Genomic DNA, 23,516 nt, shown 5'->3' on the forward strand with positions numbered 1-23,516 from the left:
CATGACAGACAGCTGTCGGCAATGGTCACCTGTATGAAAGACACCTGTCCACAGACTCAGTGAATCAGTCAGACTCTAACCTCTACAAAATGGCCAAGAGCAAGGAGCTGTCTAAGGATGTCAGGGACAAGATCATACACCTGCACAAGGCTGGAATGGGCTACAAAACCATCAGTAAGACGCTGGGCGAGAAGGAGACAACTGTTGGTGCCATAGTAAGAAAATGGAAGAAGTACAAAATGACTGTCAATCGACAAAGATCTGGGGCTCCACGCAAAATCTCACCTCGTGGGGTATCCTTGATCATGAGGAAGGCTAGAAATCAGCCTACAACTACAAGGGGGGAACTTGTCAATGATCTCAAGGCAGCTGGGACCACTGTCACCACGAAAACCATTGGTAACACATTACGACATAACGGATTGCAATCCTGCAGTGCCCGCAAGGTCCCCCTGCTCCGGAAGGCACATGTGACGGCCCGTCTGAAGTTTGCCAGTGAACACCTGGATGATGCCGAGAGTGATTGGGAGAAGGTGCTGTGGTCAGATGAGACAAAAATTGAGCTCTTTGGCATGAACTCAACTCGCCGTGTTTGGAGGAAGAGAAATGCTGCCTATGACCCAAAGAACACCGTCCCCACTGTCAAGCATGGAGGTGGAAATATTATGTTTTGGGGGTGTTTCTCTGCTAAGGGCACAGGACTACTTCACCGCATCAATGGGAGAATGGATGGGGCCATGTACCGTACAATTCTGAGTGACAACCTCCTTCCCTCCGCCAGGGCCTTAAAAATGGGTCGTGGCTGGGTCTTCCAGCACGACAATGACCCAAAACATACAGCCAAGGCAACAAAGGAGTGGCTCAGGAAGAAGCACATTAGGGTCATGGAGTGGCCTAGCCAGTCACCAGACCTTAATCCCATTGAAAACTTATGGAGGGAGCTGAAGCTGCGAGTTGCCAAGCGACAGCCCAGAACTCTTAATGATTTAGAGATGATCTGCAAAGAGGAGTGGACCAAAATTCCTCCTGACATGTGTGCAAACCTCATCATCAACTACAGAAGACGTCTGACCGCTGTGCTTGCCAACAAGGGTTTTGCCACCAAGTATTAGGTCTTGTTTGCCAGAGGGATTAAATACTTATTTCCCTCTGCAGAATGCAAATAAATTCATATACTTTCCACAATGTGATTTTCCGGATTTAATTTGTGATGTGCTATCTCTCACTGTTACCAATAACCTACCCTTCAATTATGGGCTGCTCATGTCTTTGTCAGTGGGCAAACTTACAAAATCAGCAAGGGATCAAATACTTATTTCCCCCACTGTATTCCCCCTTCAATCAGTTCAGTACGCTGCTGCACGTCTTATATTCCGCCAAAACCGATATACTCATATCACCCCTCTCCTCAAATCACTTCATTGGCTTCCAATCAGATATTGCATACAATTCAAGCTCCTCCTCCTTACCTACAAGTGCACTCAGTCTGCGGCTCCTCACTACCTCTCCACCCTCATCTCCCCCTATGTTCCCGCCCGTAACCTCCGCTCACAGGACAAAGCCCTTCTCTCAGTACCCTTCTCCACCACTGCCAACTCCAGGCTCCGCTCATTCTGCCTTGCTTCACCCTATGCCTGGAACAATCTTCCTTTACCCATACGCCATGCCCCCTCCCTACCCATCTTCAAATCTCTGCTTAAAACTCACCTCTTCTATGCTGCCTTCGGCGCCTAACCGCTCGAGATAGATAGAATGCCCCAATCTATCCACTCTATCAGATTAACTGTTCACTCGTCCTCTAGATTGTTCACTTGTCTTTAGATTGTTCTCTTGTCTTTTAGATTGTAAGCTCTTTGAGCAGGGACCGTCCTTCTATGTTTAAATTGTACAGCGCTGCGTAACCCTAGTAGCGCTTTAGAAATGCTAGTTAGTAGTAGTAGTAGTAGTTAGCGGGAATCCCGTGTTTCCCGGGGGGGGGGGGGGGGGGGGGGGGGAAGACACAGGTCCTGTGGGGATCCCGTGGCACTGTAGTGCTAGGCCAGCCTACCTATCCTGTCCTTGTGCCATGGCAATGGCTGATAGCACTGAAATCCCCATAAACAATGAGAGGGGAAGTTATCAACATGGACTACTGTTATTTTACCACAGGGGGTGGAGGAAATTCCAGTGAGGGTGCGTGGGAACTGGTGAAATTTCTGTCTCTGTGCAACTCATCTAAGTCCAGGGCTGTCAAACTCGCCCTGCTGGACCGCCACCAGCACGGACTGCAAAGGTCTCCATTCAAAAATGACAGATCCGCCAAAAAGACGGAACCCATCTCAATTTTAGCTACCTCAAGAGTCTATAGAAGTCAAATCATCAGATCTGTCCAAGACTCGCTCAGACCACCAGAAAAAACAAGCTCTAGCGACTAAGAGCCACAAATCGTTGCCTGCACCACTACGGAAGAGAAGTCAAAATTACTCTTTAGAAGGGCCTCCACCCTGCGATCCTGAATGTCTCAAAGGGCGGTACCACCATCCACTGGGACTGTATTGCATTTAGTGACTGCAGACCCCACCACATTCACCTTGAGAAGCAATTTGCCAGCTTCCAGAACTGGATAAAGTCGAACCACTGACCTTGCCAGCCAAAAGGGAGAATCTGGGAAATCCCATCGAGCCTGGATATCATCCCTAATGTCCTGGTGTATGGGAAAGGTTTTCCCAGGAAGCCCAATGCACTTAAACAGCAGATCTACCTTGCATGCATCCAGGACCGCAGACTGGTCCTCCTCAAATGTAAAGTGCTAGCTACTAACAAAATGAGCTCCTGCAGGTCCTCCTTGTGAAAGGGAAAATTAGGTCACAGCAGATGAATCCATTAACTGATGGGTTGTATCCGCCTACCAGCAGGTGGAGACAGAGAACACTGAAAAACCATAGTGCCTCTTGGACGGCAAGCCCCAACTGCCTTCAGTATTTGAGATTTCCAAAGCAGAGTAAATCATAAAGGTATAATAACAAACTTTCCTCACAGCGAACAAACCCCCCAGAACAGGAGCAATAACCATACAAAGGAGGGATGAACATCATGTAGAAATTTTGAGAACTGGTATCCAACTTCTCCCAATGAAATATGTATCGGCATGAAATATCTGAACAAAAAACAAGACAGGGAGGCATCATGGATTCATCTGCTGTGACTAAAGGAAAGAAAATTACCAAGGTAAGAACCTAATTTTCTCTTCCTTGTCATCAGCAGCAGATGAATCAATTAACTGATGGGATGTACAAAAGCACTCCCTAAATAGGGTGGGAGCAGGCCACACCGCGAGCAAGCACTTGTGCTCCAAAAATCGCGTCCTGCTTTGCTGCAACATCCAGCCTGTAATGCCGGACAAATGAGAGCTGAGAAGCCCAAGTACCCCACTACAGATCTCTTGAAGAGAGAGTGCGCCCGTTTCAGCCCACGAGGAGGAAATTGCTCTCGTGGAATGCACCTTAAACGCTTCAGGTGGAGACCGACCTAAAAGCAAATACGCAGAAAAAATGACTTCCTTGAGCCAACGGGCTATATTGGCCTTAGATGCCAGGCATCCACATCGAGGACCTGACAACAAGACAAAAAGGTGATCAGAAGTCCTGAAGTCATTTGACATCTGTAAATACTGCACCAGCGCCCAGAAGATGTAACTACCCAAAGGAGTCCGGGAACTCTTCCCTAGGAAAAGGAAGGAAGAATAATGGGCTGGTTCAGGTGAAACGCTGAAACCACTTTAGGCAGGAAGGAAGGCACCGTACATATCTTTACTCCGGACTCCGAGAATTGTAGCCAATGTCACGGCCACCAAAAAGACTGTCTTAAGAGTCGCATCCTTTTCTGAAGCTCGCTTAAGCGGCTCGAAGGGCGAACACTGAAGAACCTTCAACACCAGCCCCAGGTTCCAGGCCGGACAGGGCAACCAGATGGGGGGACGGAGCCTAAACACCCCTATGAGAAACTGGGCAATGTCCGGATGAGCAGCAACGGACAAGCCAGCAACTTTCCCTCGATAGCATGATAATGCTGCCACTTGAACCCGCAGGGAATTGTAAGCCAGGCCTTTTTGTAAGCCCTCCTGCAAAAAAAGTCCAGCACTATCGAGACTGTAGCCTGCGTGGGAGTGATCTCCTTTCAAACACCCCATGCCTAAAATTTGCGCCAGATCCGAGCATAAGCTGCAGAGATGGACTGCTTGCGGGCCTGCAAGAGAGTGGAGATGACCTTGTTAGAGTAACCCTTGTCTCTCAATAGCCAGGCCGTAAGACCAAATCAGCAGGGATCCTCCATAGACACCGGACCCTGAACCAACAGGTTCGGCACCAGGGGCAAATAAACCGGAGCGTCCACCAACATGCGGCGGAGATCTGCATACCACGGACGCCTTGGCCAATCTGGAGCGATGAGAATCACCAGACCTCGGTGCTGTCGAATCCTCAGTAAGACTTGCCCTATCAAGGGCCAAGGAGGGAACACATAAAGGAGTCCCGAGGGCCAGGGTTGAGCCAGAGCATCTAACCCCGCCAAGTGAGGATGTCTCCTTCTGCTGAAAAAGAAAGGTACTTTGGCGTTTGCACTTGACGCCATTAGATCCATTCCGGGAGACCCCCATTTGGCACAAATCTGAAGAAAAACTTCTTCTGCCAGTTCCCATTCCGCCGGGTTGATTTGATGCCTGCTGAGAAAATCAGCTTGCACATTGCTCTGACCGGCTATGTGAGCTGCTGACAGAAGATGCAGGTGTCGCTCGGCCCAGTAGCAAATCTGAGCGGCCTCTGCGCCCAGGGCCCTACACTGAGTGCCTCCCTGACGATTTATGTATGCCACAGCTGTTGTGTTGTCTGACAGAACCTGGACAGCGAGCCCCTTCAGAGTCTTTTGAAAGGCCATAAGAGCCTAGAATATCGCTCTCAGTTCCAAGTGATTGATGGACCACCCCTCTTCCACGGGTGTCAGACCCTGGGCATAGCTTTTTTTGTTGTTGTTACATTTGTACCCCACGCTTTCCCACTCATGGCAGGCTCAATGCGGCTTACATATACAGGTACTTATTTGTACCTGGGGCAATGGAGGGTTAAGTGACTTGCCCAGAGTCACAAGGAGCTGCCCGTGCCTGAAGTGGGAATCGAACTCAGTTCCCCAGGACCAGAGTCCACCAACCTAACCACTAGGCCACTCCTCCTCAATGCGCTCCCCAGCCCATAAGGCTGGCATCTGTTATCACCAGGCACCAAGAAGGAAGCGCAAGAGGCATTCCTTGGCGCAGCATCCTGTCGGAGAGCCACCACTCCATACTGAGCCGGGCCGCAGGGAGCAACGTTAGTCTGCGTTGATATTCCTGGGACATCGGAGACCATTGTTGAAGCAGGGCAATCTGAAGAGGCCTCATATGCGCTCTCACCCAAGGCACCACACCTCCAAGGCGGCTGTCATCGACCCCAGCAGCTGGACAAAGTCCCAAGCTCGCGGGCAAGGCATCCACAGGAGCAGACGGACTTGATTCTGAAGCTTGCACCGCCTTTGATCGGGGAGAAAGACAAACCCCGAGGCAGTGTCAAAACGGACCCCCAAATACTCAAGAGACTGAGAGGGGGTCAGGCGACGTTTGGGTATATTGACCATCCAGCCTAACGCCTGCAGGACTGCCACCACTCCGGCAAGACGACTCTCGGTTGCCGAATCCGCTCTGATGAGCCAGTCGTCGAGATAAGGGTGAATGAACTCTGATACCCTCTTGCCCGAGGCACGCAGCTACGACCACCATTACTTTGGAAAAGGTACGGGGAGCTGTGGCTAGGCCGAAAGGCAAGGCCCAAAACTGGAAATGTTTTCCCAACACCGAAAAGCGGAGGAACCGCTGGTGTGGAGGCCAGGTAGGACCCGCCTTTTCGAGGCACGACAAAATTAACGGAATAGTGGCCGCAGCCACGTTCAGCGGGAGGCACCGGGACCACTGCTCCGAGGTGCAGCAAGACTTGTAAGGTCTCCTCTACCAGTTCCGCATCAGGACTCCACAAACACGTCTCTTACCAGGGCACCAAATTCCAGTCGGTAACCTTCTCTGATCAGGTCCAGGACCCACTGATCCGAGGTAATCTTGGTCCACTCCTCTAGAAAGAGGGAAAGGCGTCCTCCTATTGCAGGCATGGAAGAGTGGACTGGCGTCCCATCATTGTGGACGCCCCTGAACTCCTGGCCTTGAATCGGTCCCTGCGGAACGTTTCTCCGAGCGAAAGGAGTTCCTCTGCTGAAAATGGGAATGTTGAAAAAACCCAGCAGAGATCCCCGGGCGATACCTGCGAGCTTCACGGAAGCGAGATCTGGAAGAGGAGGGAAACACTGAACCTTTGGAAGAAGGCCTCGGCCTATCCTCAGGTAACCGCCGGGGTTTAGAGACCCCCAGGTCTTTCATAATCTTCTCCAATTCCTCTCCAAATAACAGGAGGCCCCGAAAGGGTAGCCTCACCAGTCTTTGCTTAGAAGCCATGTCAGCCGCCCAATGACACTGCCACAGACATCTGTTTAGCCGAAGCTCTGACCAGATCATAAAGGGCGTCAGCCAAAAATGAAAGGCCGACTCCATCCACGGGCCAACCTCAGAAAGGGGACCCGCACCATCGGCGGGCTGTTCCACCGCCTGCTGTAGCCAGGAACGACATGCCCAGGCTGCATAGGAACTGCAAATAGATGCCCTTGAAACCAGGCCCACAATTTCACAGGACCGCTTTAGCGCAGACTCCAGCCACCGGTCCTGCATGTCTTTCAAAGCCACCCCTCCCTCTACTGGGAGAGTGGTCTTTTTTGTCACCGCAGTGACCAATGCATCCACTTTAGGCATCCCCAAGGGGGCCAAGTGCTCCTCAAGCAGAGAGTAAAGCTGACCCATAGCCCTGGCCACTTTCAACAGCCCATCAGGATATCGAACAGCACACCCAGATATTCCAGGGATCGGGTTGGGACCAGGTGGCTCTTGTCCAAGTTGACAATCCAACCCAACGAACGCAGGAGACACATAACCCTCTCTGTTGCCTGTACTCTCTCCTGGTACGAAGGGGCCCGAATCAGCCAATCATCCAAGTAAGGGTGCACCTGCACCCCCTTCTTTCCGCAGAAAAGACACAACTAGTACCATGACCTTGGAGAAGGTCCTTGGCACCGACGCCAGAACAAAAGGCAAGGCACGAAACTGAAAGTGGTGGCCCAAGACCAAAAAACACAGAAACCGGTGATGAGGGGGTCAAATGGGAATGTGTAAGTAAGCCTCCTTGAGATCGAGGGAGGTCAAGAACTCACTGGGCTGAACCGCGGCCATAACCGGAGAGTTTCTCTGCGAAAGTGATGCACTTGCAGAGTACGGTTTACGCCCTTGAAGTTGAGTACAGGATGATAGGATCCAACTTTTTAGGGCACCACAAAGTAGATGGAGTAATGGCCTAAAAACTGTTCCTCCACTGGCATGGGAGCAACTGCCCCGAGACTGACCAACACCTTGAGAGTCTCTCTGACCACTGCCACTTTGTGCGGTGCTTTGCAAAGAGACTCCACGAAAAATCCTGCCAGCAGTCGAAAAACTTCCAAACTTGTACCAGTCTCAGATCACTTCCAGGACCCACTAGTTTGAAGTCACCCTGGTCCATTCTCCCAGAAAAAGGGACAGCCGCCCCCCCTATCATTGATGGGAGATGGATCAGGGCCCCATCATTGGGCATGAGCTCCAGTAGCTGCTCTCGAGGAAGCACCGCCTGAGTGGAGATCCCCACGAAATGGCTGATGTTTCTTGGAAAAATGCATTTTCCCACAGGAACCGAACCTGCTCAGCTGATAATGGCAGGCCTCCCTAATACAGGAACGTGAAGTTCCCGCTTGAGGGCTGGCCTTCGGCTTATCTTCAGGAAAACGAAGACCCTTGGAGTCTCCCAGGTCCATGACAATCTTGTCCAACTTCTCTCCACAAAAAAGGCATACCCTGGCTGCATACGAACCGCAAACCGACGCCTGGAGAAACAAATTGGCTACTTCAAATGACATCTTCAGGAAGGATTCCAACTTCCTGTCCCGAGGATCCTTGAGGGCCATGCCGTCCACCATGGGCAAAGTGGTCTTCTTAGTGATGGCCATGATCAAGGAATCCACTGTGGGGAGACGCAAGGCCTCCACATTCCCCTCCGGGAGCGGATACGGGCGCACCATGGCTCCCACCTGCAAACCTGCCTCAGGCGTGTCCCATTGTGCTGCGATAAGCATCCTCATTGCCTCATGGATCATTGCGGCCGAGGGACCGCCATCAAGAGGAGAGATGTTCAAAACCTCCAGAGCCTGAACAATAAGGGCTGGGAGCTCCTACTGGCGAAAAAGCCACACTGCCGTAGGATCATCCCCCCATCAGTCGTAGCTCGCCATCTTCTAACAAATCTGATTTAGCCAGCTGTGAAACACAGGACAACTGGCCATCATCAACATGATCGCTTAGCCAGCAAAAGGGAGGGGGGGGGGGGGGGGATGTGGCCAACTCATCCAAGGGGGCCACGGGAGCTGCCTTAGCGGGCCATCCGGAGAACTTGAGGAGGAAGGCTTTGTGCATCAAAAGCAGAAATTCAGGGGAAAAAGGAACTTCAGCAGCCCCAAAATTCCTTCCTCCCATCTGCAGTGTGTCTGTCTCCAGAATAGAGGATCCAGGCGCTGAATCCACAGGATGACCTGCAGCCATGGCTGCAGTCTGAGCTTCCCCACGAGAAGAGGGACACAAAATGGCACCGGGAGAGACCAGCCCAGGAGGAACAGCTTGAAAAACAAGGCACGCCGGCGCTCCCCTGCACAGCCACAAAAACAGTGTCAGGCAATGCACACGAAGAGCTGAGAGAGAAGGCGGCCTCCACTGCCGAGCCCAAAGCCGCCCGGGAAGAAATGGCGCCAAAATCATCCCCCTCCGTGATTGAAACAGCACGGCTGGAGGAGTCCGCCAACTCTGACCTCTACATGCTCTGAATGGCCATGTACGTCGCCCGAACATTCCCCATTAAGAGAACCGCGAGGGCAGGATAAACAAATTCCTGATGCTGCTCTCTGGCTCCCACACCAGAAGCAGCAAATCACCGTTTCAGAGGGAGCTGCCATCGGATCAGCAGAACTGCTCCCCCACACAATCACCACCACCAGGAATTAAACCCTGCTTATTGAGAGTGCCGGTTGTTTTTGTTTTCGACAGAATAAAGGCACTGACTCACGTGGATCTCGAAGAAGGGGTCGGGGGGGGGGGGGGGAACCTGGCCCCACCAGGTGTACCCTGCTCACCAGAAATGGGAGCTCTCAACCCTCTAAGGGAAGCTCAACTCGGCTCGAGGGAACGGGTGAGGACCCCAGAAACCAGAGCTGCAGAGTTATGACCCTCCACCTGCCAGATAGAGAGAATACTGAGGTTTGGGTGGCTGCATATGACCACATATAGTGAACCTCAGAAGTTCTATCTCCACCTGCTGGCAGAGGGACATAACCCACCAGTCAATGAATTGATCTGTGGGATGCTATGGAATGAGCTGTGGCTGCACAGTGCATAGCTCACTGATCTTTGTCTCCATCTGCTGGCCGATGGGTATAATCCATTGATTCTAGACTGGTCTGCTTTGGATGGTAAGGAATTGTGATCTTGGGCAGGTCACAGTCTTCCATTGCCTCAGGTTGTAAGACTTCTGAAAACAGGAAAATACTACTGTACACAAGTGTAAAGCACTTTTTTTTATGTTCCAACGTTTTTTATTGATAGTAAATAAGCACACATTTCCAACTAACAAGCAAATTTATATTACAAGATGTAGATGCGTGATCTTCTTAAACAGAAAGAAACTGTCTACCATCAAACTTTTCTTGAGTGTAAAGCACTTTAAGCTACTACTGAAAAGGCACAAGCTCAAAATCCCTTCCCTTTAACAATGTAAAGCTAGAGAAAACTTTCATGTGTAGGCTTCTGTGGTATGATGCCATCTACTTGATATCCTGTTTGCCCTAGGAGAAAATCCCATCAGAGCTCAGTGTGTTATTTAAGGTCAAGAAGACAATGAACGCTAATTGTCTCTGGTCCCAGTAATTTGTAAGTAATTCATACCTAATGAAATCATAATTTGGTAATTGTCTTCCATCACATGTCTGTAAATTGTCTTCTGATCTTCATCTAATTGGCTCCACTCCTCCGAAGAAAAATAAATCGCCACATCATCAAATGTTGCCTAAAACGAGAAGTATCACATCCTTACTAGCTTTAGATTCAGTCTGCAAGCCATGCTGCTATTAAAACATCAATACCAAAATCAAGGTTGTACCCACAGCAGCAAAACGTTACAAAATTCTGCAGGAATTCAGAGGCAGATTTATGCACTCACATACAGTTCAAACAATTTAATATGCAAAAATATTCTTTAAAAAAAATATTTTAAATGCACATGGGAAAATTAGGTTCTTACCTTGGTAATTTTCTTTCCTTTAGTCATAGCAGATGAAGCCATTACGTATGGGTTATGTCCATCAACCAGCAGGGGAGATAGCACTCAAACTTTCACAGTGCCCTCTTGGCCAGCTAGCTCCACTGCCTCTTCAGTATTTGAAGCTTCCAAAGCAGTATGGCAAACCGCAATGGGAATCACAAGAGCTTTCCTCACAGCGAACGATGGCCCATCACAAGGGCATGAACTCAAAGGAGGGAATGCACATCCTCCTTATTGTATAAGTGGAGGGGAACACACATCCTCCCAACACACTGGAGGGAATGAACTCATCCTCCTATTTATAGAACTGGAGGGGAACACACGTGCCTCCTGGAGAGAATCAACACATCCTCCAAAAAAAAAAACATGCTGGAGGGAATGAACACATCCTCCTAAATTTAAACTGAACATGAATCCTGAAGATTGTTTTCCACCTTTCTCCCAAGGAAGGACCTTCAGGAAATTAGAACAGAACCTGAAAAACAGATTCACAGCATACAATCATACAGGGAGGGCTCATGGCTTCATCTGCTATGACTAAAGGAAAGAAAATTACCAAGGTAAGAACCTAATTTTCCCTTCCTTGTCATCAAGCAGATGAAGCCATTACGTATGGGATGTAACAAAGCAATCCCTAGATAGGGTGGGAACAAGCCACACCACGCGCTAGCACTTGTGCACCAAAACGCGCATCCCTCCTGGCAGCCACATCCAGCCTGTAATGTCAGGCAAAGGAGAGCTTAGAAGCCTATGTTGCTGCACTGCATATCTCTTGAAGAGAGAGTGCTCCAGTTTCAGCCCAAGAGGAAGAAATCGCTCTAGTAGAATGTGCCTTAAAGGCTACAGGCGGAACCCTGCCGGCCAGCAGATAAGCTGAAAAGATAGTTTCTTTGAGCCAGCGGGCAACAGTGGCTTTAGACGCTGGAGACCCTCTGCGAGAACCGGATAGCAAAACAAACAGATGATCAGAAGTCCTGAAAGAGTTAGTAACTCGCAGATACTGCAGCAGAGTCCTGCGCACATCCAAAAGGTGCAGCTGCCCAAAAGATTCTGGAAACTCTTCCTCTGAAAAAGAGGGCAAGAAAATAGGCTGGTTTAAGTGAAATGCTGAAACCACCTTAGGCATAAAGTAAGGCACGGTCCGAACCATGACTCCGGACTCTGAAAATTGCAGAAATGGGTCTCTACAGGACAGCGCCTGGAGCTCTGACACCCGTCTCGCCGAGGTAATGGCCACCAGAAAAACGGCCTTCAGTGTCAAGTCTTTCTCCGATGCTCGCCGAAGCGGCTCAAAAGGAGATGCCTGCAGGGTTTTCAAAACTAGCCCCAGGTTCCAAGCTGGACAGGGTGCTCGCACTGGAGGTCGGAGCCGAAGCACCCCTCTAAGAAACCGTGCCACATCTGGGTGAGCAGCCAAAGACACGCCTTCCACCTTACCACGAAGGGAGGCCAATGCTGCCACTTGCACCCGCAGGGAATTATAGGCCAAGCCTTTTTGTACACCTTCCTGCAAAAAGTCCAGAATCGGCGAGACAGGAGCCCGCATTGGAACAATGGCTCTGGAAGCACACCAAGACTCAAACAGGCACCAAATCCTGGCATAAGCCACGGAAGTGGACCGCTTGCGGGCTTGCAGGAGAGTGGAAATAACTTTATTGGAATAACCTTTATCCCTCAATTGCGCCCTCTCAATAGCCATGCCGTAAGACCAAAGCGGCCGGCGTCCTCCATGGCTACCGGTCCCTGAGTCAACAGGTTTGGTACCAGAGGTAACGGCAGAGGAGCCTCCAGGAGCATCTGTCAGAGGTCTGCATACCAAGGTCTCCTTGGCCAATCCGGGGCGATGAGGACCACTTCTCCTGGGTGCAGCCGAATCCGCAAGAGCAGGCGCCCTATCAAGGGCCATGGGGGAAACACATAAAGTAGATGGAGGATTTCTCCGTCTGCTGAAGAAGCACGGGACTTTGGTATTGGCACTTGTCGCCATTAGATCCATCACGGGCTTGCCCCATTTGGCACAGATCTGCAGGAATACTTCGGCTGCCAGATTCCATTCTGCTGGATCGATCTGATGCCTGCTCAGATAATCGATCTGATGCCTGCTCTGACCTGCAATATGAGCTGCCGACAGACACTGAAGATGCAGCTCGGCCCAGTGGCAAATCAGTTCGGCCTGCGTGGCTAGTGCTCTGCACCTTGTTCCGCCTTGTCGATTTATATAGGCCACCGTTGTCGTGTTGTCCGACATCACTCTGACAGCCAATCCTTCCAGGGTCACTTGAAAGGCCAGAAGCGCCTGGAAACACCGCTTTCAACTCTAGGCGGTTGATGGACCACTCCGACTCCTCGGGTGTCCATAGACCCTGGGCATGCTTCCCCTTGCAGTGTGCGCCCCAGCCCTTCAGGCTGGCATCTGTTACCACTAGGCACCAAACGGGGAGCGTCAGCGGCATTCCTCGCCGCAGCATGCTGTCCGAGAGCCACCACTCCATGCTGAGACGGGCCGCAGGGAGCCAAGTAAGTCTGCATTGGTAATCCTGAGAAATAGGAGACCATCTCCGGAGTAGGGAATACTGTAGAGGTCTCAGGTGCGCTCTCGCCCAGGGTACCACTTCCATCGTGGCTGTCATCGATCCCAGCAGCTGGACAATGTCCCAAGCTCGCGGGCGGGGCATCCTCAGGAGCAGACGGACCTGATTCTGAAGCTTGCACCGCCTTAGCTCGGGTAGGAACACATAGCCCGAGACTGTGTCGAACCTGGCCCCCCAAAACTCTAGAGATTGTGAAGGGAAAGGTGACTTTTGGCCATATTGACGACCCAGCCTAGAGATTGCAGTACTGAGACCACTCTGGCTGTAGCTTGTAAGCTCTTTGTTGCAGAGTCTGCTCTGATGAGCCAGTCGTCTAGGTACGGGTGAACCCTGATACCTTCTCGCCTGAGAAAAGCAGCTACTACCACCATTGCCTTCGAAAAGGTTCGGGGAGCTGTGGCGAGGCCAAAAGGCAAGGCCCTGAACTGGAAATGTTTTCCCAACACCGCAAACCTCAGAAACTTCTGGTGCGGGGGCCAAATCGGTATGTGCAAGTAAGCTTCTTTCACGTCTAGAGACGTGAGAAACTCTCCTGGCTGAACCGCCGCAATGACGGAGCGCAGGGATTCCATGTGGAAATGCCGCACTCTCAGGGACTTGTTCACTTCTTTTAAGTCCAGAATAGGGCGAAAGGACCCACCTTTTCGTGGCACCACAAAGTAGATGGAGTATCGGCCGCAGCCTTGCTCGGCGGGAGGCACCGGGGTCACTGCCCCTAACTGAATCAGACCTTGTAAGTGGGAGACATTGCTGAAGGGTTGGAAAGAAAGGTGTGCCTTTTTGTGGATGACACGAAAATAGCCAATAGAATGGATACCCTGGAGGGAGTAGTAACGATGAGAAGGGATCTCTGAACCTTAGAATGGTCGAGGGTATGGCAGTTAAAATTTAATGTTTTAAATATTCTGGGTTTATAGCAAATTCCTGTTTCTATTTAGTAAACTTAGGGGTAGATGCATCAAGCAAACGTAAAAAAATCAGAAACGTTAAAACCTTTACCGAATTTAAAATAACGAAGCATGCTCCAAAAACACAGCCCCAAAAAGTTTGGTGCGGTATTGGAAAGAACGATGCACCAATCCCCGTCGGTAATCGGCTCGTAAAGCATGCGCAAAGCAGCCAAGCGTTATGCTGGCTGCTCTGCGCATGCCAGAAACGTTCAAAACACAGTCAAATCGCAAGCACATGGCTCCCAAATCAAAATAAAAATAAAAAAAGGATCGGGAGGGGGCAAGGGCGCTCATCAGGAGCGTCCTGTACGGACGGTCTTGCCCTCCCCCCCCCCGCTGCTCCCCACTTTCCGCCGCTCCCCCCACCCCGAAAAAGCAAACTTCTAGAAGCCCCTGCCCCCCTCCCTTCCTCACTACTCTCACCTAAGCTCCGCCTCCCGACATCCTCCGTCCGTGCCCCGCCCCCTTTTGGGGTCGTCGCCGCCATTTCCCCTCCTCCATCGGGCCCCCCTTCCTCTTACCGGGCCCGTGCAGCGCCTCTCTCCTCTGTCCGAAGGCGCTGCACGGGCAAGAAGAACGCTGAATCAGCTGATGCCTGCCTTCGCCTAGCTTCGATAGAGCGTCTTTCTCCTGCTGGGCCCGCCCCTGTCTGACGTCAGTAACCTACGTAGGTTACTGACGTCAGACAGGGGCGGGCGCAGCAGGAGAAAGACGCGCCATCGCGAAGGCAGGCATCAGCTGATTCAGCGTTCTTCTTGCCCGTGCAGCGCCTTCGGACAGAGGAGAGAGGCGCTGCACGGGCCCGGTAAGAGGAAGGGGGGCCCGATGGAGGAGGGGAATGGCGGCGACGACCCCAAAAGGGGGCGGGGCGCGGACGGAGGATGTCGGGAGGCGGAGCTGAGGTGACAGAGTAGTGAGGAAGGGAGGGGGGCAGGGGCTTCTAGAAGTTTGCTTTTTCGGGGTGGGGGGAGCGGCGGAAAGTGGGGAGCAGCGGGGGGGGGGGCAAGGCCGTCCGTACAGGACGCTCCTGATGAGCGCCCTTGCCCCCTCCCGATCCTTTTTTTATTTTTATTTTTTTATGTGTTTTCTGAGGTCCTTTGGACCAATCACAGCGCTTTTAGCTCTAATGCGCTGGGATTGGCTCAAAGTTTGTTTTTTCACTTAACACTTTTTCCTGGCACAGAGCTGTCCTAACGAGAGGTCCAGACCTCTCGTTAGTTTTCCTGCCTTTTTCCTGCGTAAAGGCAATCGGAAAAGGTTAGTGCATGTCGTTTCAATGGGGTTTTCACACTAATTGCTCATCTCCATTCCGTTTTCGTTAGCTGCTACTACCGTCGAAAAATAGGCTTTAGTGCATGGAAAGGATCGGAAATTCTTCCTTAAGGGCTCATTTAACGATGAAAAACGTTTAGTGCATCTGGGCCTTAATATTTAAAGAAACCAAAAGAAAAAAACAAAACAAAAATGTGTTTTATGTGTACAAAACTTAATACATATATCTTTATAAAGTTTTAAATAGTGCTCAGTTTTTTTGGTGTATCACAACGACTCGAAATAGGTGTATACACCCTTCCACCATCATAGCACTCCCTGCCTCCACTGCTATCTGATATAATAAATCAAATTAAACAGTCTTAAGAGGAGTCTTTCAAACAGCAGCTACTTAGCTTTCATTAGCTGTGGAGGGGGGTCTTCTTAGCGTTCTCAATAGGTCCTGCTATGCAGGAACTGGTGCGAGCCCCATCGAATGATCAACGTTTTAGTCACAGAGTGGTTTTGAAGCAGAAATGTCTCACATCGACCCGGGGCAGGGAGTGCTATGATGGTGGAAGGGTGTCTACACATATCTCGAGTCTTCGAGTCGTGATACACAAAAAAAAAAAATGAGCACTATTTAAAACTTTATAAAGATATATGTATTAAGTTTTGTACCCATAAAACACATTGTTTTGTTTTTCTTTAAATATGGGAAAATTAGGTTCTTACCTTGGTAATTTTCTTTCCTTTAGTCATAACAGATGAAGCCATTACGTATGGGTTGTGTCCATCAACCAACAGGGGGAGATAGAGAGCACTCAACTTTTCACAGTGCCCTCTTAGCCAGCTAGCTCCACTGCCTCTTCAGTATTTGAAGCTTCCAAAGCAGTATGGCAAACCGCAATGGGAATAACATGAACTTTCCTCACAGCGAACGATGGCCCCTTAACAAGTGCATGAACTCAAAAGGAGGGAATGAACACATCCTCCTGGAGGGAATAAACTCATCCTCCTTATTGTATAACTGGAGGGGATAAACGCAACCTCCTGGAGGGAATAAACATCCTCCCAAAACATAAACTGGAGGGAATGGACTCATCCTCCTATAAGTGAACATGAATCCTGAAGACTGTTTTCCAACTTTCTCCCAAGGAAGGAACTTCAGGAAATTAGAACAAAACCTGAGAAACAGATTCACAGCATACAGACAATCATACAGGGAGGGCTCATGGCTTCATCTGCTATGATTAAAGGAAAGAAAATTACCAAGGTAAGAACCTAATTTTCCCTTCCTTGTCATCAAGCAGATGAAGCCATTACGTATGGGATGTAACAAAGCAATCCCTATATAGGGTGGGAACAGGTCACACCACGCGCTAGCACTTGTGCTCCAAAACGTGCATCCCTCCTAGCAGCCACATCCAGCCTGTAATGTCGGGCAAAAGAGAGCTTAGAAGCCCATGTTGCTGTACTGCATATCTCTTGATGAGAGGGTGCTCCAGTTTCAGCCCAAGAGGAAGAAATCGCTCTGGTAGAATGCGCCTTAAAGGCTACAGGCGGAGACCGGCCGGCAAGCAGATAAGCTGAAAAGATAGTTTCTTTGAGCCAGCGGGCAATAGTGGCTTTAGACGCTGGAGACCCTCTGCGAGGACCTGATAGCAAAACAAACAGATGATCATAGATCCTGAAAGAGAGAGTAAATCGCAGATACTGCAGCAGAGTCCTGCGCATATCCAAAAGGTGCAGCTGCCCAAAAGATTCTGGAAACTCTTCCTCTGAAAAAGAGGGCAAGAAAATAGGCTGGTTTAAGTGAAATGCTGAAACCACCTTAGGCATAAAGTAAGGCACGGTCCGAACCATGACTCCGGACTCTGAAAATTGCAGAAATGGGTCTCTACAGGACAGCGCCTGGAGCTCTGACACCCGTCTCACCGAAGTAATGGCCACAAAAAAAACGGCCTTTAGTGTCAAATCTTTCTCCGATGCTCGCCGAAGCAGCTCAAAAGGAGAAGCCTGCAGGGCCTTCAAAACTAGCCCCAGGTTCCAAGCTGGACAGGGTGCTCGCACGGAAGGCCGGAGCCGAAGCACCCCACTAAGAAACCGTGCCACATCTGGATGAGCAGCTAAAAAGACACACCTTCAACCTTACCACGAAGGGAGGCCAACGCTGCCACCTGCAGGGAATTATAGGCCAAGCCTATTTGTACACCATCCTGCAAAAAGTCCAGAATCGGCGAGACAGGAGCCCGCATGGGTGTGATTGTTTTTGAAGCACACCAAGACTCAAACTGGAGCCAAATCCTGGCATAAGCCATGGAAGTGGAACGCTTGCGGGCCTGCAGGAGAGTGGAAATGACTGTGTTTGAATAGCCTTTGTCCCTCAATTGCGCCCTCTCAATCACCATGCCATAAGACCAAAGCGGCAGCGTCCTCCATGGCTACCGGGCCCTGTGACAACAGGTTCAGTACACCAAAGGTAAAGGAAGGGGAGCCTCCACTAGCATCTGTCGGAGATCCGCTTACCAAGGCCTCATTTGGGCCAATCCGTGGCGATAAGGACCACTTCTCCTGGGTGCAGCCGAATCCGCAGGAGCACGCGACCTATCAAGGGCCACGGAGGGAACGCATATAGTAGGCCCGGAGGCCAGGGCTGAGTCAAGGCATCCAACCCTGCCGAGCGAGGATCTCTCCGTCTGCTGAAGCAGCACGGGACTTTGGCATTGGAACTGGTCGCCATAAGATCCATCATGGGCTTGCCCCATTTGGCACATATCTGCAGGAATACTTAGTCTGCTAGTTCCCATTCTGCTGGATTGAGCTGATGCCTGCTTAGATAATCGGCTTGCACGTTGCTCTCCACAGGGAGGGTAGTTCTCTTTGTCACCGCAGTGACTAGGGCATCTACTTTAGGCATTGCAAAGCGAGCCAAAGGCTCCTCACGCAGAGGGTATAATTGCCCCATAGCCCTGGAAACTTTCAAAGGTCCCTCGGGGTCAGCCCACTGAGCGGAAATAAGCTCTTGGATGGAGTCATGCAAAGGAAAGGCTCGAGCAGACTTTTTGGTACTAGCCATCCTAGGATTCACAGAGGAGGCCGTGCCACTGTCAGGCTCTTCAATAGAAAGGACCTGTAGGGCATCTGAAATAAGCGCTGGCAGCTCATCACGGTGGAAAATCCTCACCACGGAGGGATCATCCAGATCCTGTGGTAATTCTGCACCTGACTCTGGCTCCTCAGACCACGAAGGCCTGGCAGAACTCTCCGAATCCTCACAGCCCGACCGGGGGGGGGGGGGGGGGAGAGGGAGGAGGTGCACCACAATCTGAAGGGGAATTAGCCCTTCTACTCTTTTCTTTATGCCAATTATCAGGGAAAATAGCCTCAGTGGGCAGTCCAAGGCCAGAATCCACCGGGGGGGGGGGGGGGGGGGGGGACACAAAATAGAATGTTTGTTCAGCGCTGCGTATGCCTTGTAGCACTATAGAAATGCTAAATAGTAGTAGTAGTAGTAGAAGGGGCCTCAAACAACTCTTGAGGGAGAGCTCTTTTCAGCATGTATGCTTTATGCAATAAACACAAAATCAGGGGAGAAAAAATCGCCCTGGGCACCCAGATCCCGTCCGGGGCTAGCCACTCCCTGAATAGCCTCAATTCGAGGTCCCCCCCCCCCCACCCGGGCTCAGGGCTCGCCGTCTCTACGGAGGCCGCGCCATGCGGCGAATTCAAAATGGCGTCCGCTGCCAGCTCTGAGCGGGAAGAATCATCGCTCGCCATGCTCGGGCCTGCTCTTACACCTGTACAGCACGATTTACAGAGCCCCGCTGCTGATTTGCGCTTGCCACACCGGGAACAGCGCCTTACATTCTCTGCAGCCATCGCTGAAAACGGCAGGAAAATTCAGAATGGCGGTTTCGCGCCAAAAACGCCCCGATCGCGGGCCCACCCCGGAGGAGTTAGAAAACACTCTTACCTCACCGGACCGAGTATCACAGCTCTGGTCCCATAGAAGAATCAAATGGTCCAATAGAAGAATCAAAGGAAAACCCTCTGTTCCATTTTTTTTTTTTTAACGCTGTGAGGAAAGCAGAGGTAATAAGAACTCCGGAGGCTCAGATGAGTGGGAAAGGCGAACCAATGTGCCTGCATCCACTGAGTGGGAAAGGACAGGGAAAAGCAAGCTAATATGTCCACATCCACGAGGGCATGGGTAAGGCAGGGAAACGGCTAACCTATGTGCCTTCAAAGTGAAGCTGCTATAGCCTCTAACACCCCGGCTAACAACTGGCAAGCCAGGAGCCACCCCCAGGCAGATTTTTGATGGAGATCGAAGAAGCTGCAGCCACCCTGCTTGGGGAGATAGAGAATACTGAAGAGGCAGTGGAGCTGGCTGGCCATGAGGCACTGTGAAAGTTGAGTGCTCTCTATCTCCCCCTGCTTGTTGATGGACAAAACCCATACGTAATGGCTTCATCTGCTTGATGACAAGGAATGTTAAGTTAAAATGTAATGCCAAGAAGTGTAGAGTGATGCACTTGGGGTGCAGAAACCCAAAAGAGAGATACCGGATAGGAGGGGAGAGATTAGTAAACGCGACTCAGGAGAGAGACCTTGGGGTGTTGGTGTCTGAGGATCTAAAGGTGAAGAAACAATGTGACGGCCATGGCCAGAAGGATGCTAGGCTGCGTAGAGAGGGGCATAACAAGCAGAAAGAAGGTGTCGTCTATGCCCTTCTACAAGTCATTGGTGAGGCCCACTTGGAGTATTGTGTTCAGTTTTGGAGGCCGTATCTTGCTAAAGATGTAAAAAGACTGGAAGCGGTGCAAAGAAAAGCTACAAAAATGGTATGGGATTTGCATTGCAAACTGTACGAGAGGCTTGCTGACCTGAATATGTATACCATGGAGGAAAGGAGAAACAGGGGTGACATGATACAAACGTTCAAATATATGAAAGGAATTAATCCACAAATGAACCTTTTTCGGACACGGGAAGGTGGTAGAACTAGAGGACATGAATTGAGGTTGAAGGGGGGCAGACTCAGGACTAATGTCAGGAAGTATTTTTTCACAGAGAGGGTGGTGGATATGTGGAATGCCCTCCTGCGGGAGGTGGTGGTGATGAAAACGGTAATGGAATTCAAACATGCGTGGGATTACATTTCTGCATCAGCAGTTTGGGCTCCCCCTCCCCCCCACCACCAGGTTATGTAATAATATATTCTAGTCTTTTTACCACCATCCCACATGTACCAGCCACCCACAATTTGGAGTGATAAAAGAACAAGGCCACGTATGAGAAAAGACCAAGGCCATGTATGAGAAAAGCAAGTTTTATTACTTACCAAATACAGATACAATTAATTATTTCTCATGGGAGAACAGCTCTGCTATACATAAGTACTATCTGAAACTGTCTCTCCCAAGTAATGTTCTAATACAGCTGCTTATATATCTTTTCCTTCAAACAATGCTTAACATAGCTTCAGCAAGTTATCTTCCTTTCTTTTCTCACCATCTGTTTCCTCTCTGTTGCTAAACCACATTTTTTTTTGTCTATTCATAATTACTCCTTTCTCATGCTTGCACACAAGAATGTCTTATCAGATCTTGAGTTTCTGGTTCACATGCTTATCAGTTTTTGCCCTTTCGCCCCGTTCCATGGTGCATAACCTGTGCTCATTATTTACAGTTATCTTGCTTCTCAACTAGCACATCCTGTCCTTTGAACTGCCACAGTTCCTTTTGTTAGTAATTGTAAAGCCATCGTCAAATGTTATATTAATTAATGTGGTTGTCCTTATTGGAAAGGGCCTGCAATATTAGTATATGCACACTCGCACAAGGACATAACCTATGTATTTCACTTTTGCAATTTTAAAGTGAAAAAAACCAATATATTTACATATCTCTCACATTGCTCATGATTTACAGAACACCTTCTAACAACACATTATCTGTGCAAGAACTACTAGACCTGATTACTCAAGTGACCCTGAATTACCCTAGGCTGGTTATCATGGGAGACTTCAATCTACACATCAAAACCCCAGATACCACCACAGCTGCCTTTCTGGACACGATGACAGCACTAGGATTTACACAGGTGATCAATTCTCCAACCCACGAAAAGGGTCACATACTAGACCTGGTATTCTACAAAGGGGTGGATGGATATCCCAGAATTCTGGGATAACAGTATTGAAATAACACCCCTATCATCGTCAGACCATTTTGTAATTAAATTCTCCATAAGTGACCACCTGAAACAAATGGCACCTCCCAGAGTTTGGAAGGACACCAGAGACAAAAAAAAGCTGACCGCTGAGAATTTCCGAGAGGCGTTGGACTATCCGCATATAGATGAAAAGACAACAGTGGCAGAACAAGTTGACATCTGGAATACACACTTAGCCAAGACCTTACAGAAAACCCACACCTTTCATAACCTACACTTTTCCCCAACTGCAAAGGTATAAAATACAAACTAACACACGAGTCTAGCTTTTCTTATACAAGCACGCAGATGTGGAATTCTCTTCCAATACACCTAAGAACGATCAAAGAATTTACCGATTTCCGCAAATCCCTGAAGACATACCTCTTTAGCAAAGCCTACCACAAGAACCCTTAACTACAACACAAAACCTAACCAAAATGGCACAGAATGTACCTTCCAATAACGACTTGTCCAAACCTCCTTCTATTCCTTTACCTCTATGTAATACTAATTGTTTTCTTTAACATGGTATAGATATGCTATAACAATCTAAAAATCCTAGGAGTAACATTAGACAAACACTTAACTTTAGACACTCGTGCAAAAGCCACGACGAAGACGATGTTCAACATGATGTGGGTACTGAAAAGAGTGAAACCATTCCTCCAACAGAAAACTTTCCACAATCTAGTACAATACACAGTACTTACCCATGCCGACTACTGCAACAGCACCTTCATCGGTTGCAAAGCCCAAATCATGAAAAAACTCCAAACTCGCCAAAGCACAGCAGCAAGACTCATTTTTGGCAAATCACGATTCGAAAGCGCAACACCACTTCGAGAAAAGCTATACTGGCTCCCTATCAAGGAACGAATAAACTTCAAAGCTCACACTATGATCCACAAGATTCTCAATGGCGAATCTCCAAGCTACATATCCAACCGGATCGATCTTCCAGCCAGGAACCGGTCCAACTTTTCTCAAACATATCTCAATCTTCATCTTCCCAACTGTAAATGCCTCAAATACAAAACCTACTACGCATCCAACTTCTGTTATAGGCAGCCAACTCTGAACGCCATACCTCGACATATCCGAAAAACCAGCGAACACCTACCCTTCCAAAATCTGCTGAAGACTTACCTATTCAAACAAGCCTACCCAAACGACCCTACAAAGTCTCAAACCTAACACACACAACAAACAATACCCACACTTCAATCCTTTCCCCAAATCGTTATCTCCATGATAACTTTGTACCATACTTTGTATTATCTCCATGATACTTTGTACCATACAGCGAATGCTACATACCTGTAGAAGGTATTCTCCGAGGACAGCAGGCTGATTGTTCTCACTGATGGGTGACGTCCACGGCAGCCCCTCCAATCGGAATCTTCACTAGCAAAGTCCTTTGCTAGCCCTCGCGCGCCCGCGCGCACCGCATGCGCGGCCGTCTTCCCGCCCGAAACCGGCTCAAGCCGGCCAGTCTCGTATGTAGCAAAAGAGAAACAAGGGAAGACTCAACTCCAAAGGGGAGGCGGGCGGATTTGTGAGAACAATCAGCCTGCTGTCCTCGGAGAATACCTTCTACAGGTATGTAGCATTCGCTTTCTCCGAGGACAAGCAGGCTGCTTGTTCTCACTGATGGGGTATCCCTAGCCCCCAGGCTCACTCAAAACAACAACCATGGTCAATTGGGCCTCGCAACGGCGAGGACATAACTGAGATTGACCTAAAAAATTTACCAACTAACTGAGAGTGCAGCCTGGAACAGAACAAACAGGGCCCTCGGGGGGTGGAGTTGGATCCTAAAGCCCAAACAGGTTCTGAAGAACTGACTGCCCGAACCGACTGTCGCGTCGGGTATCCTGCTGCAGGCAGTAATGAGATGTGAATGTGTGGACAGATGACCACGTCGCAGCTTTGCAAATTTCTTCAATAGAGGCTGACTTCAAGTGGGCTACCGACGCAGCCATGGCTCTAACATTATGAGCCGTGAC

The 23,516-nt window shown here is 49.7% G+C and overlaps 1 pseudogene; it reads right to left on the reverse strand.

Moving 5' to 3' along the window:
- Nucleotides 1–10,241, reverse strand: part of LOC115459786 — a 107,839-nt pseudogene extending 97,598 nt beyond the window's left edge.
- Nucleotides 10,242–23,516: the final 13,275 nt, after the last annotated feature.

Source organism: Microcaecilia unicolor, unplaced genomic scaffold (assembly GCF_901765095.1).
Source record: "Microcaecilia unicolor unplaced genomic scaffold, aMicUni1.1, whole genome shotgun sequence".
NCBI lineage: Eukaryota > Metazoa > Chordata > Amphibia > Gymnophiona > Siphonopidae > Microcaecilia > Microcaecilia unicolor.